General features: G+C 43.2%; 1 protein-coding gene across 14 annotated transcripts in view; it reads right to left on the bottom strand.

Annotated features, from left to right (window-relative positions):
• Positions 1 to 16,856, bottom strand: part of WWOX (WW domain containing oxidoreductase) — a 1,143,691-nt gene that overhangs the window by 675,063 nt on the left and 451,772 nt on the right. For 5 of the 14 annotated variants that reach the window (XR_013530194.1, XR_013530195.1, XR_013530197.1 and 2 more), the window contains exon 9: positions 1 to 9,760. This exon is cut by the window's left edge. The exons of 6 other annotated variants lie outside the window; for them this stretch is intronic. The gene's annotated coding sequence lies outside the window, so the exon portion shown is untranslated. 3 more of the 14 variants (XR_013530200.1, XR_013530201.1, XR_013530202.1) reach the window with 1 other exon arrangement.

Raw genomic sequence — 16,856 nt, 5'->3', positions numbered from 1 at the left:
GTGCTTTGCAATGAGTTAGAAAATGGCTGTGGTGCCACACAGTTCTGCATGGGAATTGCAGCTCTGCCACTCAGCAGCTCTGTGACTTCAGCACTCACTTAGTCAGCCACGGTTTCCTCATCTGCAAATGAGAATCTGTCTACTTAATAAGACGAAGATAACATCTACTTAGTAAGCTTGTAGGGAAGAGTAACTAAGGAATGTAAAATGCTCAGTACACTGCTCTCAATAAATGGTAACTATGATTGTATTATTACTTAAGGAGTTGGATTTTATTAATAATTAATGTAATATTAGTGCTTGGTGAAAGAAGCCTACTGTTGAACAGTTACAGTCCGAGAGAATATTAGTGTCACTTCTCTATTTCCTTACCAAAATATTTACTCTCAAAACTCAATTTTTTATTCATTGAAAATTAACAGCTTGTGCTAAATCTTGGCCAATATATGCAAGTAAAATAATTCACAAATACCTTGAAAGTAGAAAACGGGTTTCTGCTTGGCTAGGCTTTTCTTACTGTAGGAACCTCTAAGCCCTACTGCTAGAAGCTTTGAAACTAAGGGATTTAAGTCTATGTACAGATTCTCTTTCATCACAGTGTTCTAATCATAATCTCTTTTTTGACAAGAAATTTATGGCAGGCTGTTGAAATGTTAGTTTATTGATGATTAAAGTACACCCGTCCTTGATACAAATAAACAGGTTTCTGAATCATACGCAGCAAGACAGGGTACCTACCGGGCCCTGGGGGACATGCAATTTATGGGGCATTCAATTCTCATCAACGAATTGTCAGTATATCCAAGGGATCTGACAGGTTTCTGTTTCGAGGATGGATGGTCCCTCCACAAGACGAGGAGCACAAAAGGTAAGGTCTTGGGTCTTACAAGCTTGATGCCTCCACTACAACTGAGGGCTTAATAGTGAAGAGTGGCCCTGGCCTTAGGTTTTTGTGTTCCAAGTCTTTCAGCATATGGTATGCTCAATACAGTGCTCAGAACAGAATGTGGCCACTATTGAAAAGTTTCCATGTTAAGACCCAAACTTCTGTGTAAGGTGCTGGGTGGAAACTGCAATGACCAAGCAACGCCCTTCGGGTCTGTTAGCAAGTTTGACCCTATCAACCAACAGTACAGTCCCTCTCAGTCCTTCTCTCTGTAGACGAAAGGGCATCATTGTAGTAAAAATGTATTATGCACAGACCTCTGGTTTTCTTCTGTTTTTAAGCCTACAGGAAGATGAGACATTCCCACCCTCTGCAGGGCCCTATGACTGGCCTAGCCAGTAGGTAGTTGAGAGGAAATGACACGTGACACTTCAGACCAAAGCATTTAACTGCTGATGTGACTCTCCCTACTGGAGATCAAGAAGGCCATCTGTGCCAGATGTGACAGCTGTGAGATCACAGACTCTCGCAGCCCAGGTCCCTGAGGGCCTGTGCAGAGGAACCTGCAGACCCACACTGGATAGGTAGTATGAGCAAGGAATGAAACATTTGTACTATGGTCAATTAGAATCCCTTCCCCAACCACATCCCATTTCACACACACACACACACACACACACACACACACACACCCCATGAAAGGAAAAATGTTTGCTATTTTGCTTCAACTCTCCTTCTCTCATTTTTCTATTGGTTCTGGCTACAGAAAGAGATGCGGCTAATGTCCTGAGGGATCAGATTGTGATGACTCCCAGGCCCTCCATCTGGGTTCTCAGAATCCCATCTCGATTTTCCCCACATTAAGAAAGAGAGAAAGAAAACGAAAGCACTTGCAGCTTATTATCTTCACTACTTGCAGAAATGCATTTATTGAATTATGATTCAAGGTTATGCCAGTTTAGAGGGCTGATGGACGATCTGCCTATGTGTAATGTGTTTCTGCGTCTTTTATAGAACCACAGTTGAGCACAACTGTGCTCGCTGCATTAGGCAATCCCTCAAGTGTGGACCTGTGCAGGAGGCACCTCCTGAAGTTCAAGTCCAGGGAAAATGGTCACCTTTGCAGATCAGCTTCCGTTGCAGTTTCCATTCCCTGACCAGAGTAAGCAATGTGATTTGCTGTCAGCTTTAACTATTAAAAAACAAAAACAAAAAAACCTGGGCCAAATTCAAAGGCCAGCTGGGGCACCAGGCTGACTGTAGGTCCCTGCAACACCCACTCTGTCTTCTTCCCATTGCCCCTCTCTCCTCCTACTTTTCAGACTCTACATGATGTTCTCCAGACTGCATAACACAGAGTGCATCGTGCCATCCAGAGACGAATCTCCTCCTTACCCAAGTATCCACAGTCAGAAAAAAAGGCACCAGGAGATCATAACATAAGTTCATCCATCCAGCGGCATCTATGAAGTGCTGGAGATGCATCTGATGGACCGTTGCCATTAGCTTAACATTTCACATCCTGAAATGTCTAGTGTCGATGGACAACTGGGAGGGTTCTCTGGGACGTATTACTTTGCAAACATCATGAAGATTAAGCCCAGGTCTTAAGCTGGGATCTGTGTAATTCACTTTTGTTTTTTTGGTATATTCTGTTGAAAGAAACCCTCTGGTAACTGGCTTCAAGCAAGACATCAGTCCATGAAAATAGTCCCATCTGTGCTCAACTGATTCTTAAAAAACACAACAAATTTAACTATTTTATTTTTCATATTACATAAGCGACATATGTTCACAACAGGAGAGAAAAGTCAGAAACCCAGAAACAGTAAAAGCTAGGACTTCATACTGGCACATTTTCTGAGTTCCTAGATCGGTGCCTAACCCATTGTCATATAACCCTGGGAGGTGGGTATTATTGTAATTGTCACCTTACAGATAAGGACCTGGAGGTGTACCAAACCTAAATCGCTTTTTCAGTGTCACACCTCACAGTCAATTAATGACAGAGGCAGAATTTGATCCCCGGTCTGTGTGGTCAAGTTCACTAACTCAACTTTAAACAATTAAATTATCCCTATCCTATCCTATCCTATCCTATCCTATCCTATCCTATCCTATCCTATCCAGGCACAAGCACTGTAGATATATATCTCAATGTATTTCTCTCAGAATACTTTTCTAAGTGTGTACATATATGTGTATTTGTATAACAAACGTATATTTATAGAGTACCTGCAATTTTGTAAGCTGCTTTTCACATTTCAAATAAATTTCAGGTCTCAACATATAGGTTATCTGAATGTTCTCAAAAGCCGTTAAAAAATCTAAATTAATTGTATGTCCCATGCTACCTCCCTGACTCAGCTGACAAAGATCTTATTAATAGTTGGAGACCTAATTTTCATGAAAAAAATCTGTATTGGTCCCAGCACTTTGGGAGGCCAAGGCAGGAGGATCACTTGAAGCCAGGAGTTCGAGATCAGCCTAGGGGGTAAAGTGAGGCTCTGTCTCCATGAACCATTTTTTTTTTTTTTTTTTTTGAGACGGAGTTTCACTGTTGTTACCCAGGCTGGAGTGCAATGGTGCGATCTCGGCTCACCGCAACCTCCGCCTCCTGGGTTCAGGCAATTCTCCTGCCTTCGCCTTCTGAGTAGCTGGGATTACAGGCACGTGCCACCATGCCCAGCTAATTTTTGTATTTTTAGTAGAGACGGGGTTTCACCATGTTGACCAGGATGGTCTCAATCTCTTGACCTCGTGATCCACCCGCCTCGGCCTCCCAAAGTGCTGAGATTATAGGCATGAGCCACCGCACCCGGCCTCCATGAACAATTTTTAAACATTAGCCTGGCGTGGTAACATATGCCCATAGTCCCAGCTACTCAAGCTGAGGTGGGATGATCACCTGGGCTCAGGAATTTGGGGCTGTAATGAGTTATGATCGTGCCACTGAATTTCAACCTGGGTGACATAATGAGATCCTATTTTTTTTTAAACACAATGTCCATTGGATAAAATCTGCAGGAGCCTATAGGAATCCACAGAAACTCAGAGCTCATGCAGGAGCTAACCATCAAGCCCCGAGTGTAACCAGTGTACGCAGATTTCATGGTCAGGGACCCACAGGAAACATCAGCATTCATGAGCAACTGGTAAAATGACATCTTGTTTATGTGTCAAAAATAAAATGAATCCTCTTCTCCTTTTACCCCACATCAATGATTTCATGAGTACTAGTAAAGCCCATGAGAAGAGTCAAGGATATTTGCAATCAGCAAATGTGCTGGAGTAACACACACAACAGGCAAGGGGAAAACCCAGGCCCGGAAACACAATTCTAACATGTGGAACCAAAGCTCAGAATCAAGATGCGCTTTCAAAGGAATAAATGATTACCCTGCACGATTAACCTATAAAAAGCACCTGGGTTCTTGATTTGTTTCTTTCTGTTGCTCCTTCCTGCAGGACATTAATCCTGTCCAGATTCTATTGTTACTGTTTTGCTTTTTCTAACCATATCTAAATAGATGAATACATTACTCTCAGGCAGATGTTGAACACAGATTGAGGCTGAAGAAAGTGTGAGGGTGGAAAAACCATGTTTACAGTTTATGCTGGTGGATGGGCTCGTGTGTGTGTGTGTGTGAGAGAGAGAGAGAGAGAGAGAGAGACAGACAGACAGACAGACAGAGACAGGGAGAGAGGAAGGGGTATTGGAAAGGGAAGGTAGAAAGACTGTGAAATGGGGAATGCCTGTATTTAAATGCAAGTGTGGTTTTATAAATGTATACTGGATCTGGATCAGATCCTATCTATGAAGAGACAGTAAATTGCCCAATAGAGGTACATTAATAGCAAGATAAAGAAAATGAACACATTTCTAGCATCAAATATAAATGCTCTGGGCATCATTGCTGGTGTTAGACTATCTATTGCACCTCACCCAAATATTAGCATTAGTAATTATCAGCTGCCTCTCTTTAGAGGGGAAAACATGCTTTGGCAAGGTGAAAAAATTTCATTTCCCAGAGAGCCACTGCATGTACAGTTTGTACACACAGGTACGTGTGAATCTCTCCACACATGGAAGAGAATTGGAAAATTCTTAAAAATGCATCTGTGCACTCTACAGTATAACACCTTTGGACTTGAAGTCCTACTTCCGTCAACAAGAATTAAGTAAATATTTTTCATGTATTCTTTGTCTGCTTTTTATCAATGCAGACTTGCTTAGTGGAAGAGAAATGCACTCTCTAAAATTCTACTCTAACCTCTCCCCCAAAATAATGCCATGCATTTTTCTAAGACTACAACAATGGCTTCTCTATGACAAGAACCCCTAGCAGAGAAAAAAAGAGAGCGGGGTATTTTTGTGAATTATTTCAACGAATCCTCACAAGACTCCCTTATGAGTAGGACAAGGGTAACGGAGACTACTGTGATTTTGTCTGTACACTCGATTACTAACCTAACCACCATAGTTCAGTTGAACACTTACTTATTGAGCGCCTACTATGTGTCAGGCACTGCAAAGTCGAGAGGAGAACTAAAATTCAATGAAATGTAGCTAAAGGCTATAGAAAGGCAGGCATGAGTTATTTCATGTTCAGGGTTGTCAGTAATATGATGCAAAGCAAAACTGAGTTGCAAGTTCCTGAAATATTACGCAGCACAAATCGTCATTCCTGCCACCAGACCTTTCCATGGTCTCGGAATTGCTTCCTTGCCAAGACTTCTTTACTCCTGTATCCCACAGTGGTGAACGGGCATTGCCTGGCTTGCTGTCCAAAGCAGCCGTTCCAGGTAATGGAAGAAATTGCAACAGAAGAAACACAGAAACAAGGTAAGTTCTCAAATGCATCTCATAGGTACTATTCAGGACAAAATGAACAGAAATAAACAATCCTCCAATACCAGGTGACATATTTTATACGTTTCCACCCATGCATTTTAGGAAGGCAGCAGAAAGAAAATGCTCCTAAATCAGGATTTTAAAATCACATGCCGGTATTAGAAGTAAGATTAACCCAGTCCCTTAACAATCAAATTTATGACTAGTAAAGGGTTATGAAAAATTCTATCTCAATGACAAACACAGAAAACACAAAGTCTTTGGAGGCATATAATGACAAACTGTAGCTTGAGCAATTGGCTCACAGGACAGAATGAGCAGTTCAAGAGTTCAGAGCATGTTCGTCTGAAAGGTGTTCAGTTAGAGGAGGGCAGGCTACAGACAAAGGCACGGAGAGGTCATCCATGGAGTCATTCCATCTTCATTACAATGGGAAAGCCGGTGGCCAGAGTGCATACACCAGGCCACAGCTTGCACACCACGCACAGGTTTAAAACTCACGGGGAAATTAAAATACTAAACAAACATGAACGTGCCGAGCGCAAGCAGCCATGCCTGGATATTGCTATCTGGGCTTCCAGATGCAACCCCGGACATCCAGAATAAATGCGATATGAACATTCTCCCACCCCTCGCCCCACTTTTTTTTTTTTGGTGTGAGTGATAGATTAATTAAAGATTACAATCTGTCTTCTTCAGAAGGCCAGAGAATGGACTTGCAATCAGCCACTTAATTTTCTTTCAGGTAACTGCCAAACTTAAATTTGTTCTCCCAAGTAAAATAATTTCCCCCCTCTGTGCAGCTCGAACTACCATGCTCAAAAAAGACAGTGTTCAGGATTTGCCCTATAATTCAACCCTCATCTTTTCCGTTTTCAGGAATCGGGGGAAAGGTGAATTTCATTTACTGATTATCAGCAGGCCTCCTGAGAGATAGGCCAGAGCTGCAGTAATTCGAAAGCAGCCCTCACTCAGGATTCGGACAACCTTCCTGAGAAGGCAGAGGCCAGAAGCTTTTCCATTGCAGGGTGGCACCAACATGTGGGTGAATGGTTCTGACTTTCCGGTACACCCCTGATTACCTCCCTTTCAAATCCACACAAAACCAGCTGCCAAATCCAGCGTCCTCATCACCCAAAAGGAAGCACTGGTCTACCCTTCCATGAACTGGGGCGGTGGGGACCCTGGCTCTAACTCCAGCCCCTGAGACAGGCATCGCAATAGCAACAGCATAACTAAGCTCCTTCTTTGGGCTTATGTATGACTTTTCACACATGCATTGATTTCCAGTAGCAAGAAAGATGGTTTAGCGTATCAGCATGACCAGTCAGATTACAAGGCACAGGAGAAGTAAATCATGTAATAAATAATGATGAGAGGAATAAAAATAGTAACTTTTTTAATTAAAAGGCAGTAGGTATCATAGCAATGGGCTCAGCATCTATAGTCAGTGAGAAAATCAGTTCTACCACTTAAGAGACACATGATTTAGGACAAGTTACATCCTCCTAACACTTCATCTACCCACCTAGAAAATGTACACCATGTATCACTGGGTTATTTCAAGGATTAAGTCAGATAATAAACAGAGGGAAGGAAGGGAGGGAGGGACAGAAGAAGAAAGGAGGGAGGGAGGGAAGGAAGGAAGGGACTCAACACTGATACTTGAAATACTCGACTCTGGTCAGGTGTGGTAGGTTACCCCTGTAGTCCCAGCACTTTGGGAGACTGAGGTGGGCAGATCATCTCAGGTCAGGAGTTCAAGACCATCCTGGCCAACATAGCAAAACCTTGTCTCTACTAAAAATACAAAAATTATCTGGGTATCATGGTACATGCCTGCAATCCCAGCTTCTCAGGAGCCTGAGGCCTGATAATTTCTTGAACCTGAGACATGGAAGTTGCAGTGAGATCGTGCCACACTGCAATCCTGCATGGGTGACAAGAGTGAGACTTTCCATCTCACAAAAGAAAAAAGAAAAAAAGACATGTCTCTATGCAGTTTATTGAGTACATACTAAGTACTCAATAATTGGCTTTCACTGTCCTTAAGCTGAGACCTATGATCAAGCTATGCAGACATGGAAATTAAAAAAAGAATTCACATCAGCTAGAGGGAAGTCCCTATTCTTCCTCCTTTTTCGTTACCATTCTCCATTTTCTTTTTCATCATAATGATCAGTATCATAGACCACACCTTAGCTGGCTAAACTGGCACAGTGCCATGCTCAGCTTGCTTTGCAGGGGACTGCATTGATTTGATGCTGAGACTTCATGGGGGAAGCTCGAATAGCACTGTGCTTGACCACCGTATACACTGGGATACATAAGGGCAGTGGGAAGTTGCAGCCAGAGAAGAACAATCATCTGACTTTCCTTTTCACCTCAAGGCACCGGGTGCCTAAGGCAGAGAGAACTCAGCTCAGTGGGTAAGGATGCATTCAGCCCACCTTACTGGCCAGTCTCTCACAGGACCCCGGGGCAGGTCACAGTATCTCAGTCTGCCCCACAGTGGGCAGCTTCTGTCTCCTGGCACTGATCACGCCTTTCAGGAGGGATATGGTCCTCATGCATTCATTTAACTGAGAAACTCACACCCTCCAATCAACAGTTATCTACAGTTCCAAGGACATGACATTAAAACTACAAACTTCGGTTGGGTGAGGTGACTCCCACCTGTAATCCCAACACTTTTGGAGGCAGAGGTAGGCAGATCACCTGAGATCAGGAGTTTGAGACCAGCCGGACCAACATGGAGAAACCCCATCTCTACTAAAAATACAAGATTAGGCAGGCGTGATGGCGCATGCCTGTAATCCCGGCTACTCAGGAGGCTGAGGCAGGTGAATTGTTTGAACGCGGGAGGCAGGGTGAGCAGAGATTGCACCACTGCACTGCAGCCTGGGCAACAGGAGCAAAACTACATCTCAAAAAACAAAACAAAACAAACAAACAAACAAACAAACAAACAAAAAACAGTTCATTTAGACAGGGCAGAAGGGAGGAGAATATCACCACATTATACCCAGTAACATTTTCAAATGCATGTGTACTCTGGGGGTGGTTTACAGTGTAATGCCTGTGTCTTAAACCTAAGGATAGAATAGGAGGCAGCATTTAAAGAATGCCAACTATATACAAGGCCCCCTGGCAAGCACTTTATAAACACTAGCTCTAAACTTCTCAGCAACTTCATTACTGGAAGCTAACCATGACTTACGCTTTGTGTGTATCAGGTGCTAAGGAAGGAACTTTGCGTGCAGAATTTCACAGTCCACTCTAAATAAGTCATCCCTACTTCACCACAGAGGAAAATCAGCCCAAGAAAGCCAAACCCCTTGCTCTAGGTTACACCTCTAAGAAGCACTGGAGGTGGATTTCCGAGTCTGATTCTCTCTTACCCTGATCCCAGCCAACGGGAACAGGGCTCTGGGAATTTGTGAACATACATTGTAACAAAGACCACAAGCTTAATGATTTAAGGGAAGAGATTGCTTCAATTTCCTTTTTCATTAACAGACCATAACAGCCAAGGTAGTCCTTCTTTTCAAAAAAATATTTCAAAGGTCTGTGGCATCAGAGAGAAATAAAGTCTTTATTTCTAAGGACACTTGTGTCCCCTTTCCATCTATTTCAAGGCCGTGGGAGGGGAAGGGGCCAAAGGGCTGCAGGGATGGTAGACACCACATTCCTCTCTTGCCTTCACTTTAGAGAAATGGAATCCTACAATTAGCTGCCACACAATAAAAGTCAGTAGTCGGAACTGCTGTAAAGAGATGGAGAGAAGGTATAGCAGCAAGTGATTACCCATTGCATCTATCTCCCGCACTCAAGCAGAGGGGGCTCCCAGAGACCTAACCCAGCTCCGGTCCCCATCAATGATCATTCAGACTCTGACGGAGGAAGCAGAATTAGCAGGTGATCTTATCTCCCTGAGCAGATCCTGTGTCCATCTGCAGCCTCTGTTCGCACAGTGCAAGCATCTCTATGCAACCCTGTCTCAATGCTGGAAAGAGGCACTGGAAGAGGAAGAGAAGGAGACATAAATTAGCTTTGTGAATTCTCCCAGCGGACAGGAACCTGGGGGCTTGGAAATATCAATGTACAGTCTTAAGATATAAAGCAATAGACTCAGCGTGGTGGCTCACACCTGCAATCCCAGCACTTCAGGAGGGCAAGGCGGGTGAATCATGAGATCAGGAGATCAAGACCATCCTGGCTAATATGGTGAAATCCCGTCTCCACTGAAATACAAAAAATTAGACAAGCGTGGTGGTATGTGCCTGTGGTCCCAGCTACTTGAGAGGCTGAGGAAGAAGAATCGCTTGCATCCAGAAGGTAAGGTTGCAGTCAGCCAAGATTGTGCCACTGCACTCCAGCCTGGCAATAGAGACGCCATCTCCAAAAAAAAAGAAAGGAAGAAAAAGATGTAAAGCCATATTGCAGGACATTCCTCCAAAACATGTAATTTTAAGAAAGTCGTTATTTAGACTAAGGTGGGGGACAATGAACCTTTATGTACGGCCATCTTCCCTCTATTTCACTTTAAAAGGTTTCCAGAATGTTCGTCATATCTTCTCTACCCATGAATCCAATCATGCCAAAATGTCAGTTTCAGATTCTTTTTAAACGTAGAAATGAGATGCTGTGGACATCTGAATCAAAACTGAGTTTCCAGAGAAATTACAATGGCCATCTTCTTTAAACATGAGTCTCTTGATGGTTTTCAGTTGGTTGTTTCAGTTTCAGGTGATTTTCAGTGATACACGAGGATTTTAAAATGCAAGGGGGATTTCTAATAACAAAGAATGGCTAATGTTTACTGGGCAGCTATATGCCAAGCACTGGGCAAGCTGATTCATTCTGACTGGTTGGCATATCCTTCACAACATTCTCAGGAAGACATGATTTTCCTATGTTTGGTAGATGAGAAGATTCACAGTGGGTAAGTGTGTGAAGACTCACAGATAATACATCTAGGATGTCCACACTTTAAAGAGTAGCCAGATAGCTCTATTAATGAATTCTTCTATAACTCAGGGATTCAATGATTCTAATATTTACTTTCCCACTATGGTTTACGATATTGCTTATACCCATTTTTCTGAGAACTCTCATTCATTCATCCTTTAGTTTTGGCAAATGTGTGTAGGGTTAACTGCTCTGTATCTGATACTGTACTGGTTACTGGGGAGTCAACTGTTAATGAGATGGACACACGTCTGTCCTCAGAGGACTCAAGGAGATGACAGAGATGGAGACAAACAATGACCAAGTATTCTGATGGTGATGACAAGAACTAGCGAGTTCTGAGGAAGCATTCGGGAGCAGCCTCCAACTTCATCCCTCGGATCCAGGAAAAGCCTTTCTGGAGGGAGTAACATTTATGTTCAGACCCGAAACATACATCGAGGTTAGGTCTGGGAAAAATGGGTGCAGAGAAACAACTTTCAAACAGCAAAGTATCACAGGTCTGCTTCTCAGGCTGGCCCACGATTTTCTAATGTACCTTGCCATCTCTCCCAGTAGAAGTCTTTCAAGCTCAGGCCCGCCTTGGAGAATCTGTTAGACCAAGCTTGTCTAACGCACGGCTGGCAGGTCACATGCAGCCCAGGACAACTAAGAATGTGGCCCAACACAAATCTGTAAACTTTCTTAAAACATTATGAGATTATTTTTTTGAGGTCACTGGCAATTGTTAGTGTGTTTTATGAAATTCTTTTTCTTTCAGTGTGGCCGAGGGAAGCCAGAAGATTGCACACCCCTATATTAGACTCAAGTGATCCCAAAGTGCTACAAATACAACCGTGAGCTACCATGCCCAACCAAACGTGTTTTATGATTTTCCTTCCAAATGCAGTCACCTCCTTTCCCCTCTCTGTCAATTCTGTTCCCAACGGGCTGCCCTATAAAGACAGCATCAGGAGCTTCCGTAGGCTCTGACTTTTGGTTGGTTTAGCCATTGAGAGGTACTGGGAAGAGTTCTGAGGGTGGAAAGAAACTGAGGCTGGGATACTACCATCTGTCTGGCTCCCACCCTCCCAGGTCATCAGGACCTCTACTGAAAGTGATGGCTCCCATCAGTCTGTGACTTTCATCTGCTCTATCCAAGCATCTCCTACCCTTGCTTCATCATCCCTTCTTCATCGGTCCCTCGGTGGTTTCCCTTAAGGCTGCTCAGCGTTCTGTAAATGGTCTTTGACATGGTTTGGCTGTGTCACCACCCAAATCTCATCTTGAATTCCCACATGTTGTGGGAGGGACCAGATGGGAGGTAACTGAATCATGGGGGTAGGTCTTTCCAGTGCTGTTCTCATGATAGCAAGTAAGTCTCAAGAGAACTGATGGTCTCCTAAGGGAGAGGTTCCATACATAAGCTCTTTCTTGCCTGCTGCCGTGTGAGATGTGCCTTTCACCTTCTGCCATGATCGTGAGGTCTTCCCGGCCAAATGGAACTGCAAGTCCAGTAAGCCTTTTTCTTTTGTTAATTACAGTCTTGGGTATGTCTTTATAAGCAGCATGAAAATGGGCTAATAGAATCTTTTATTAAACTCTTCTCAGTCCAATAGAATGAACTAATAGAATCTTTTATTAAACTCTTCTCAGTCTAATAGAATGGACTAACAGAATCTTTTACCTACCCAGTAGGTGGGCCAGCTGTTTCTTAACCATACCCTAACTAATATCATTCCTTAAAAAAAAAATTACAAAGCATGTTCATACATTTTAACTTCTCGAGAGAGCCTAAGCACGAACTTACTGTGATCATTTCAGAGATGAGGAATTCAAGGCTCTGAGTGGGGGGCTGGTCTAAAGCCACAAAGGAAGTAGGAGACAGAAAACTTGAACCCAGATCATCTGTTGCCAGAATGACATCTTCCCCCTCAATCCCTCAAAAATACATTTTGCAAGTCTTCATTTTCATTTTAAAGTGACACCAATATTAAAATGTAATTCAATAAAAACAAGATTTTATAACAGAAAAGGCAAGGCAGACTGCTGAATGTCACCAGCATTATAAATCTAACTAAATTCAGCATCTGACAGCTCTCCAACTCCCAAATGCGGAAAGAGAAAAGAAAAATGAGTCCCTGCTCCCCTAAGTACCACTTCTGATCTACAGATCCTGTCTCTAGATACTCTCCTGCTCAACGCCAAACTTATTTGTTACTTTCGTTACTTAAGAAATTTTCCACCTTTTAGGAAAGATGGGAAAGGGAGAAAGACAAACAGTTATTCTCGGTGATGGGTTTACACAATTTATTCTTTTTTGTTTTTTGTTTTTTTGAGATGGAGACTTTCTCTGTCGCCCAGGCTTGAGTGCAGTGGCACGAGCTCAGCTCACTACAACCTCGGCCTCCCGGGTTCATGCAGTTCTTCTGCCTCAGCCTAATGAGTAAATGGGACTACAGGCCCACACCAACGCACCTGGCTATGTACTGTATTTTTAGAAGAAATGGGGTTTCACCACACTGGCCAGGCTGGTGTCAAACTCCTGACATCAAGTGATCCACCTGCCTCAGCCTCCCAAAGTGCTAGGATTACAGGCATGAGGCACTGTGCCTGACCAACATATTCTAATTTGATTCTAACAATTCAAATTTATATATTTAAGAGAAAATCTTAAAAATTGGTAGCAAAATGCAAAGGATAATTTTTGGTGTGACATAAATTATTAGATAGCAACGCTAATAATCACAACCTTGTTGTCCAATTGCTTCAACAAAACAGGGTGCATAAATCAACCAACAGAACCGTTCTAACCTAAGGAAGAGGGCTAAACTCCCTTCTTTCTCATCATAAGGAAAAACAAAAAGGAAATACTAATGGAACGATCCATCTCAGGGAATGGAAACCCTCCCTTGCTCTCACTGTCCCTTAAGAAAGACTCCCAGGACTGAATGTAAGAGTTTGAAGTTCAGGCTGGAAAGGCTGGTTTTCTGCTTAATTTTCACACTGTGAGAACCTAACAATTTTCTCTACCAAAAAGATGCCAAGACACTCACAAAATGCAAACAACTCCAAAGAACCAAATAAAATGAAAAGGTAATCAGCATTAATAAAACAGGAACCATTAATGGGGAAGTGATTAAGACAATGGATTGGTTTGAAATTCCAATTCCATATTTGTAGTTACATCATTTTCAGAGCCTAAGTTTTTTTACCCATCAAATAAGTGAAAACTACATTTTTAACTACATTATGCAGATTAAGTGAGATAATGTGCTGTAAAATGTTTAGCACAGTTCCTGGATTATTATCCACACTCAATAAATATTGAAACTTATGAGCACTATCTCTAGCAGCAGCTAGATGCAAGTCTCACCATATTATATTAAATTTCGTAGGTACAAAGAATTGCAGGTATCAATGATAGGGACAGGAGGCAGGGAAATTCTGGGCAGAAGAGGGCAGGGCCCTGGTAAAAGCCCCACTCTCAAGCCTGGAACTGTGGCCCAAAGTGAGAAAATGCATCCTTGTTTTTCCACTCAAATGTTGCCTTTTCCACAACCATCCATGGCCTGCCAAGCCCTCCCATCCTGTGCCCATAAAAACCCCAGCCTCCACTGGCAGAGAGAAGAGAAGAGGAGAAGCAGCGGGACACTGGAGGCTACAGTCAGAGAGAAGCAGCTTGACTTCAGAGGAACAGCCTGATGGCACAGCTCCACGGGAAGATTACCTTCCCACTTCATCCCATTTTCAGCTCCTCTTCCCACTGAAAGCCACTTTCATCAGCATTAAAAAGCCCCACATTAGCCCCACATAAGACCTAACACCATCAAAACCCTAGAAGAAAACTTATGCAAAACCATTCAGGACATAGGCATAGTTAAGGACTTCATGACCAAAACACCAAAAGCATTGGCAACAAAAGCCAAAATAGACAAATGGGACCTAATCAAACTCCACAGCTTCTGCACGGCAAAAGAAACACTCATTACAATAAACTGGCAATAACAGAATGGGAAAAAATTTTTGTAATCTACCCATCTGACAAAGGGCTGATATCCAGAATCTACAAAGAACTAAAGCAGATTTACAAGAAAAAAACAAGCCTATTCAAAAGTGGGCAAAGGATATGAACAGACACTTTACAAAAGAAGACATACATGAGGCCAAAAAACATATGAAAAAATGCTCATCCTCACTGGTCATTAGAGAAATGCAAATCAAAACTACATTGAGATACCACCTCATGCCAGTTAGAATGGTGATCATTAAAAAATCTGGAGACAAGAGATGCTGGAGAGGATGTGGAGAAATAGGAACACTTTTACACTGTTGGTGGGAGTGTAAATTAGCTCAACCATTGTGGAAGACAGTGTGGTGATTCCTCAAGGACCTAGAAATAGAAATTCCATTTGACCCAGCAATCCCATTACTAGGTATATATCCAAAGGATTATAAATTGTTCTACTATAAGGACACATGCATACAAATCTTCATTGCAGCACTGTTTACAATAGCAAAGACCTGGAACCAACCCAAATGCCCATCAATGATAGACTGGACAGGGAAAATGTGGCACATATACACCATGGAATACTATACAGCCATAAAAAACGATGAGTTTGTGTCCTTTGTAGGGACAGGGATGAATGTGAAAACCATCATTCTCAGCAAAATGACACAAGAACAGAAAATCAAACACCATATGATATCACTCACAGGCAGGTGTTGAACAGTGAGAACACATGGACACACAGAGGGGAGCATCACTCACTGGGGTCTGTAGGGAGGAAACGGGGGAGGGACAGTGGGAGTTGGGGAGAGATAGCATGGGGAGAAATGCCAGATATAGGTGATGGGGAGGAAGGCAGCACATCACACTGCCATGTGTGTACCTATGCAACAATCTTACATTTGCTTCACATGTACCCCAAAACCTAAAATGCAATAAAAAAGCCCCACATTTACCATCTTTCAAATTTGTTCTCGAGACCTCATTCTTCCGGGACCCTGGACAAGAACTCAGGGGTGGGTGCAAAAGACTCACCCTGACCCTCCACTGAGCTAATACTTAACCCACTCGTGGATGGTAAAGCTAAAAGAGCTTGCCTGTAACACTCCTTCTAGGGCTTCAGGGGATTCGGGGCACCAACGCCCCCATATGCTGCCCCAGGGCCAGTACAGAGTTCACTCCTGCCGGCGCCCAAAAGCACTCGCCCTGGCTCCCGCCCCTGCTCATCTGTGTGCTTCCTCCCACAAGGGGTTGACTGCAGTGGGTTTCAGTGAATGGAGTTCACCTGTACAGACACCAAAGCAGCCAACGAGTTCCAGCACCCACACTCCACTTCCTGCCATGAAGGGGTCAGGGAAATTTCCTGCTTCATCAACACAGAAACCAACAAAACTCTTCAGGAGATTTGTAAAACTTCATGATTAGCATCACCTTCAGTGCATACTGAAGGGTCACAGACAGAACTATATGCAAGTATAGTTGGTTCCCTTCATAATGCTAGGTATCTGATCATATGCATATTAAAACATTCTGAGAAGAGGTCCAAAAAGAGCTCATGGGACCTGACAAAAGGAAAACAAACAAAAAATAGAACAAAACACACCTAAGAACCCCAGCCAAATAATTCATAAAAAGGGCTCACTTCTATGAGGTTCTGTTAGAATGTATTTGATAAAGAGGCCACTTAACAGGACTTTTTAATTAAAATCTGTCTAATAGAAAGTTCTTGGTTGTGTGCAGTGGCTCATACCCATAATCTTGGCACTTTGGAAGGCTGAGGTGGGAGGATCCTCTGAGCCCAGGAGTTCAAGACCAGCCTGGGCAACAAAGTGAGACCCTGTATCTAAAAAAAAAAGAAAAGGAACAAACTTAGTTGGGCATGGTAGTGTGTGCCTGTAGTCCAGTTATTCAGTAGGCTGAGGTGGGAGGAGGCTTGAGCCAGACAGGTCAAGGCTACAGTGAGCCAAGGTTGTGCCACTGTACTCCAGCCTGGGCAACAGAGCAAGACCCTGCCTCAAAAACAAGGGGAGGGGAGGGCACGGGAGGGGAAGAGAGGAGATGGGGGAGGGGAGGGGGGAGAGAGGGAAGAGAGGGGGAGGAGAGGGGGAAGAGAGGGGGAGGGGGAAGGGAGGTGAAAAAAAGACAGACTGAAA

This window comes from Callithrix jacchus, chromosome 20 (assembly GCF_049354715.1).
Source record: "Callithrix jacchus isolate 240 chromosome 20, calJac240_pri, whole genome shotgun sequence".
NCBI lineage: Eukaryota > Metazoa > Chordata > Mammalia > Primates > Cebidae > Callithrix > Callithrix jacchus.
Note: the sequence above shows the minus strand (reverse complement) of the source record. Positions and strands in the feature narration are given on the sequence as shown.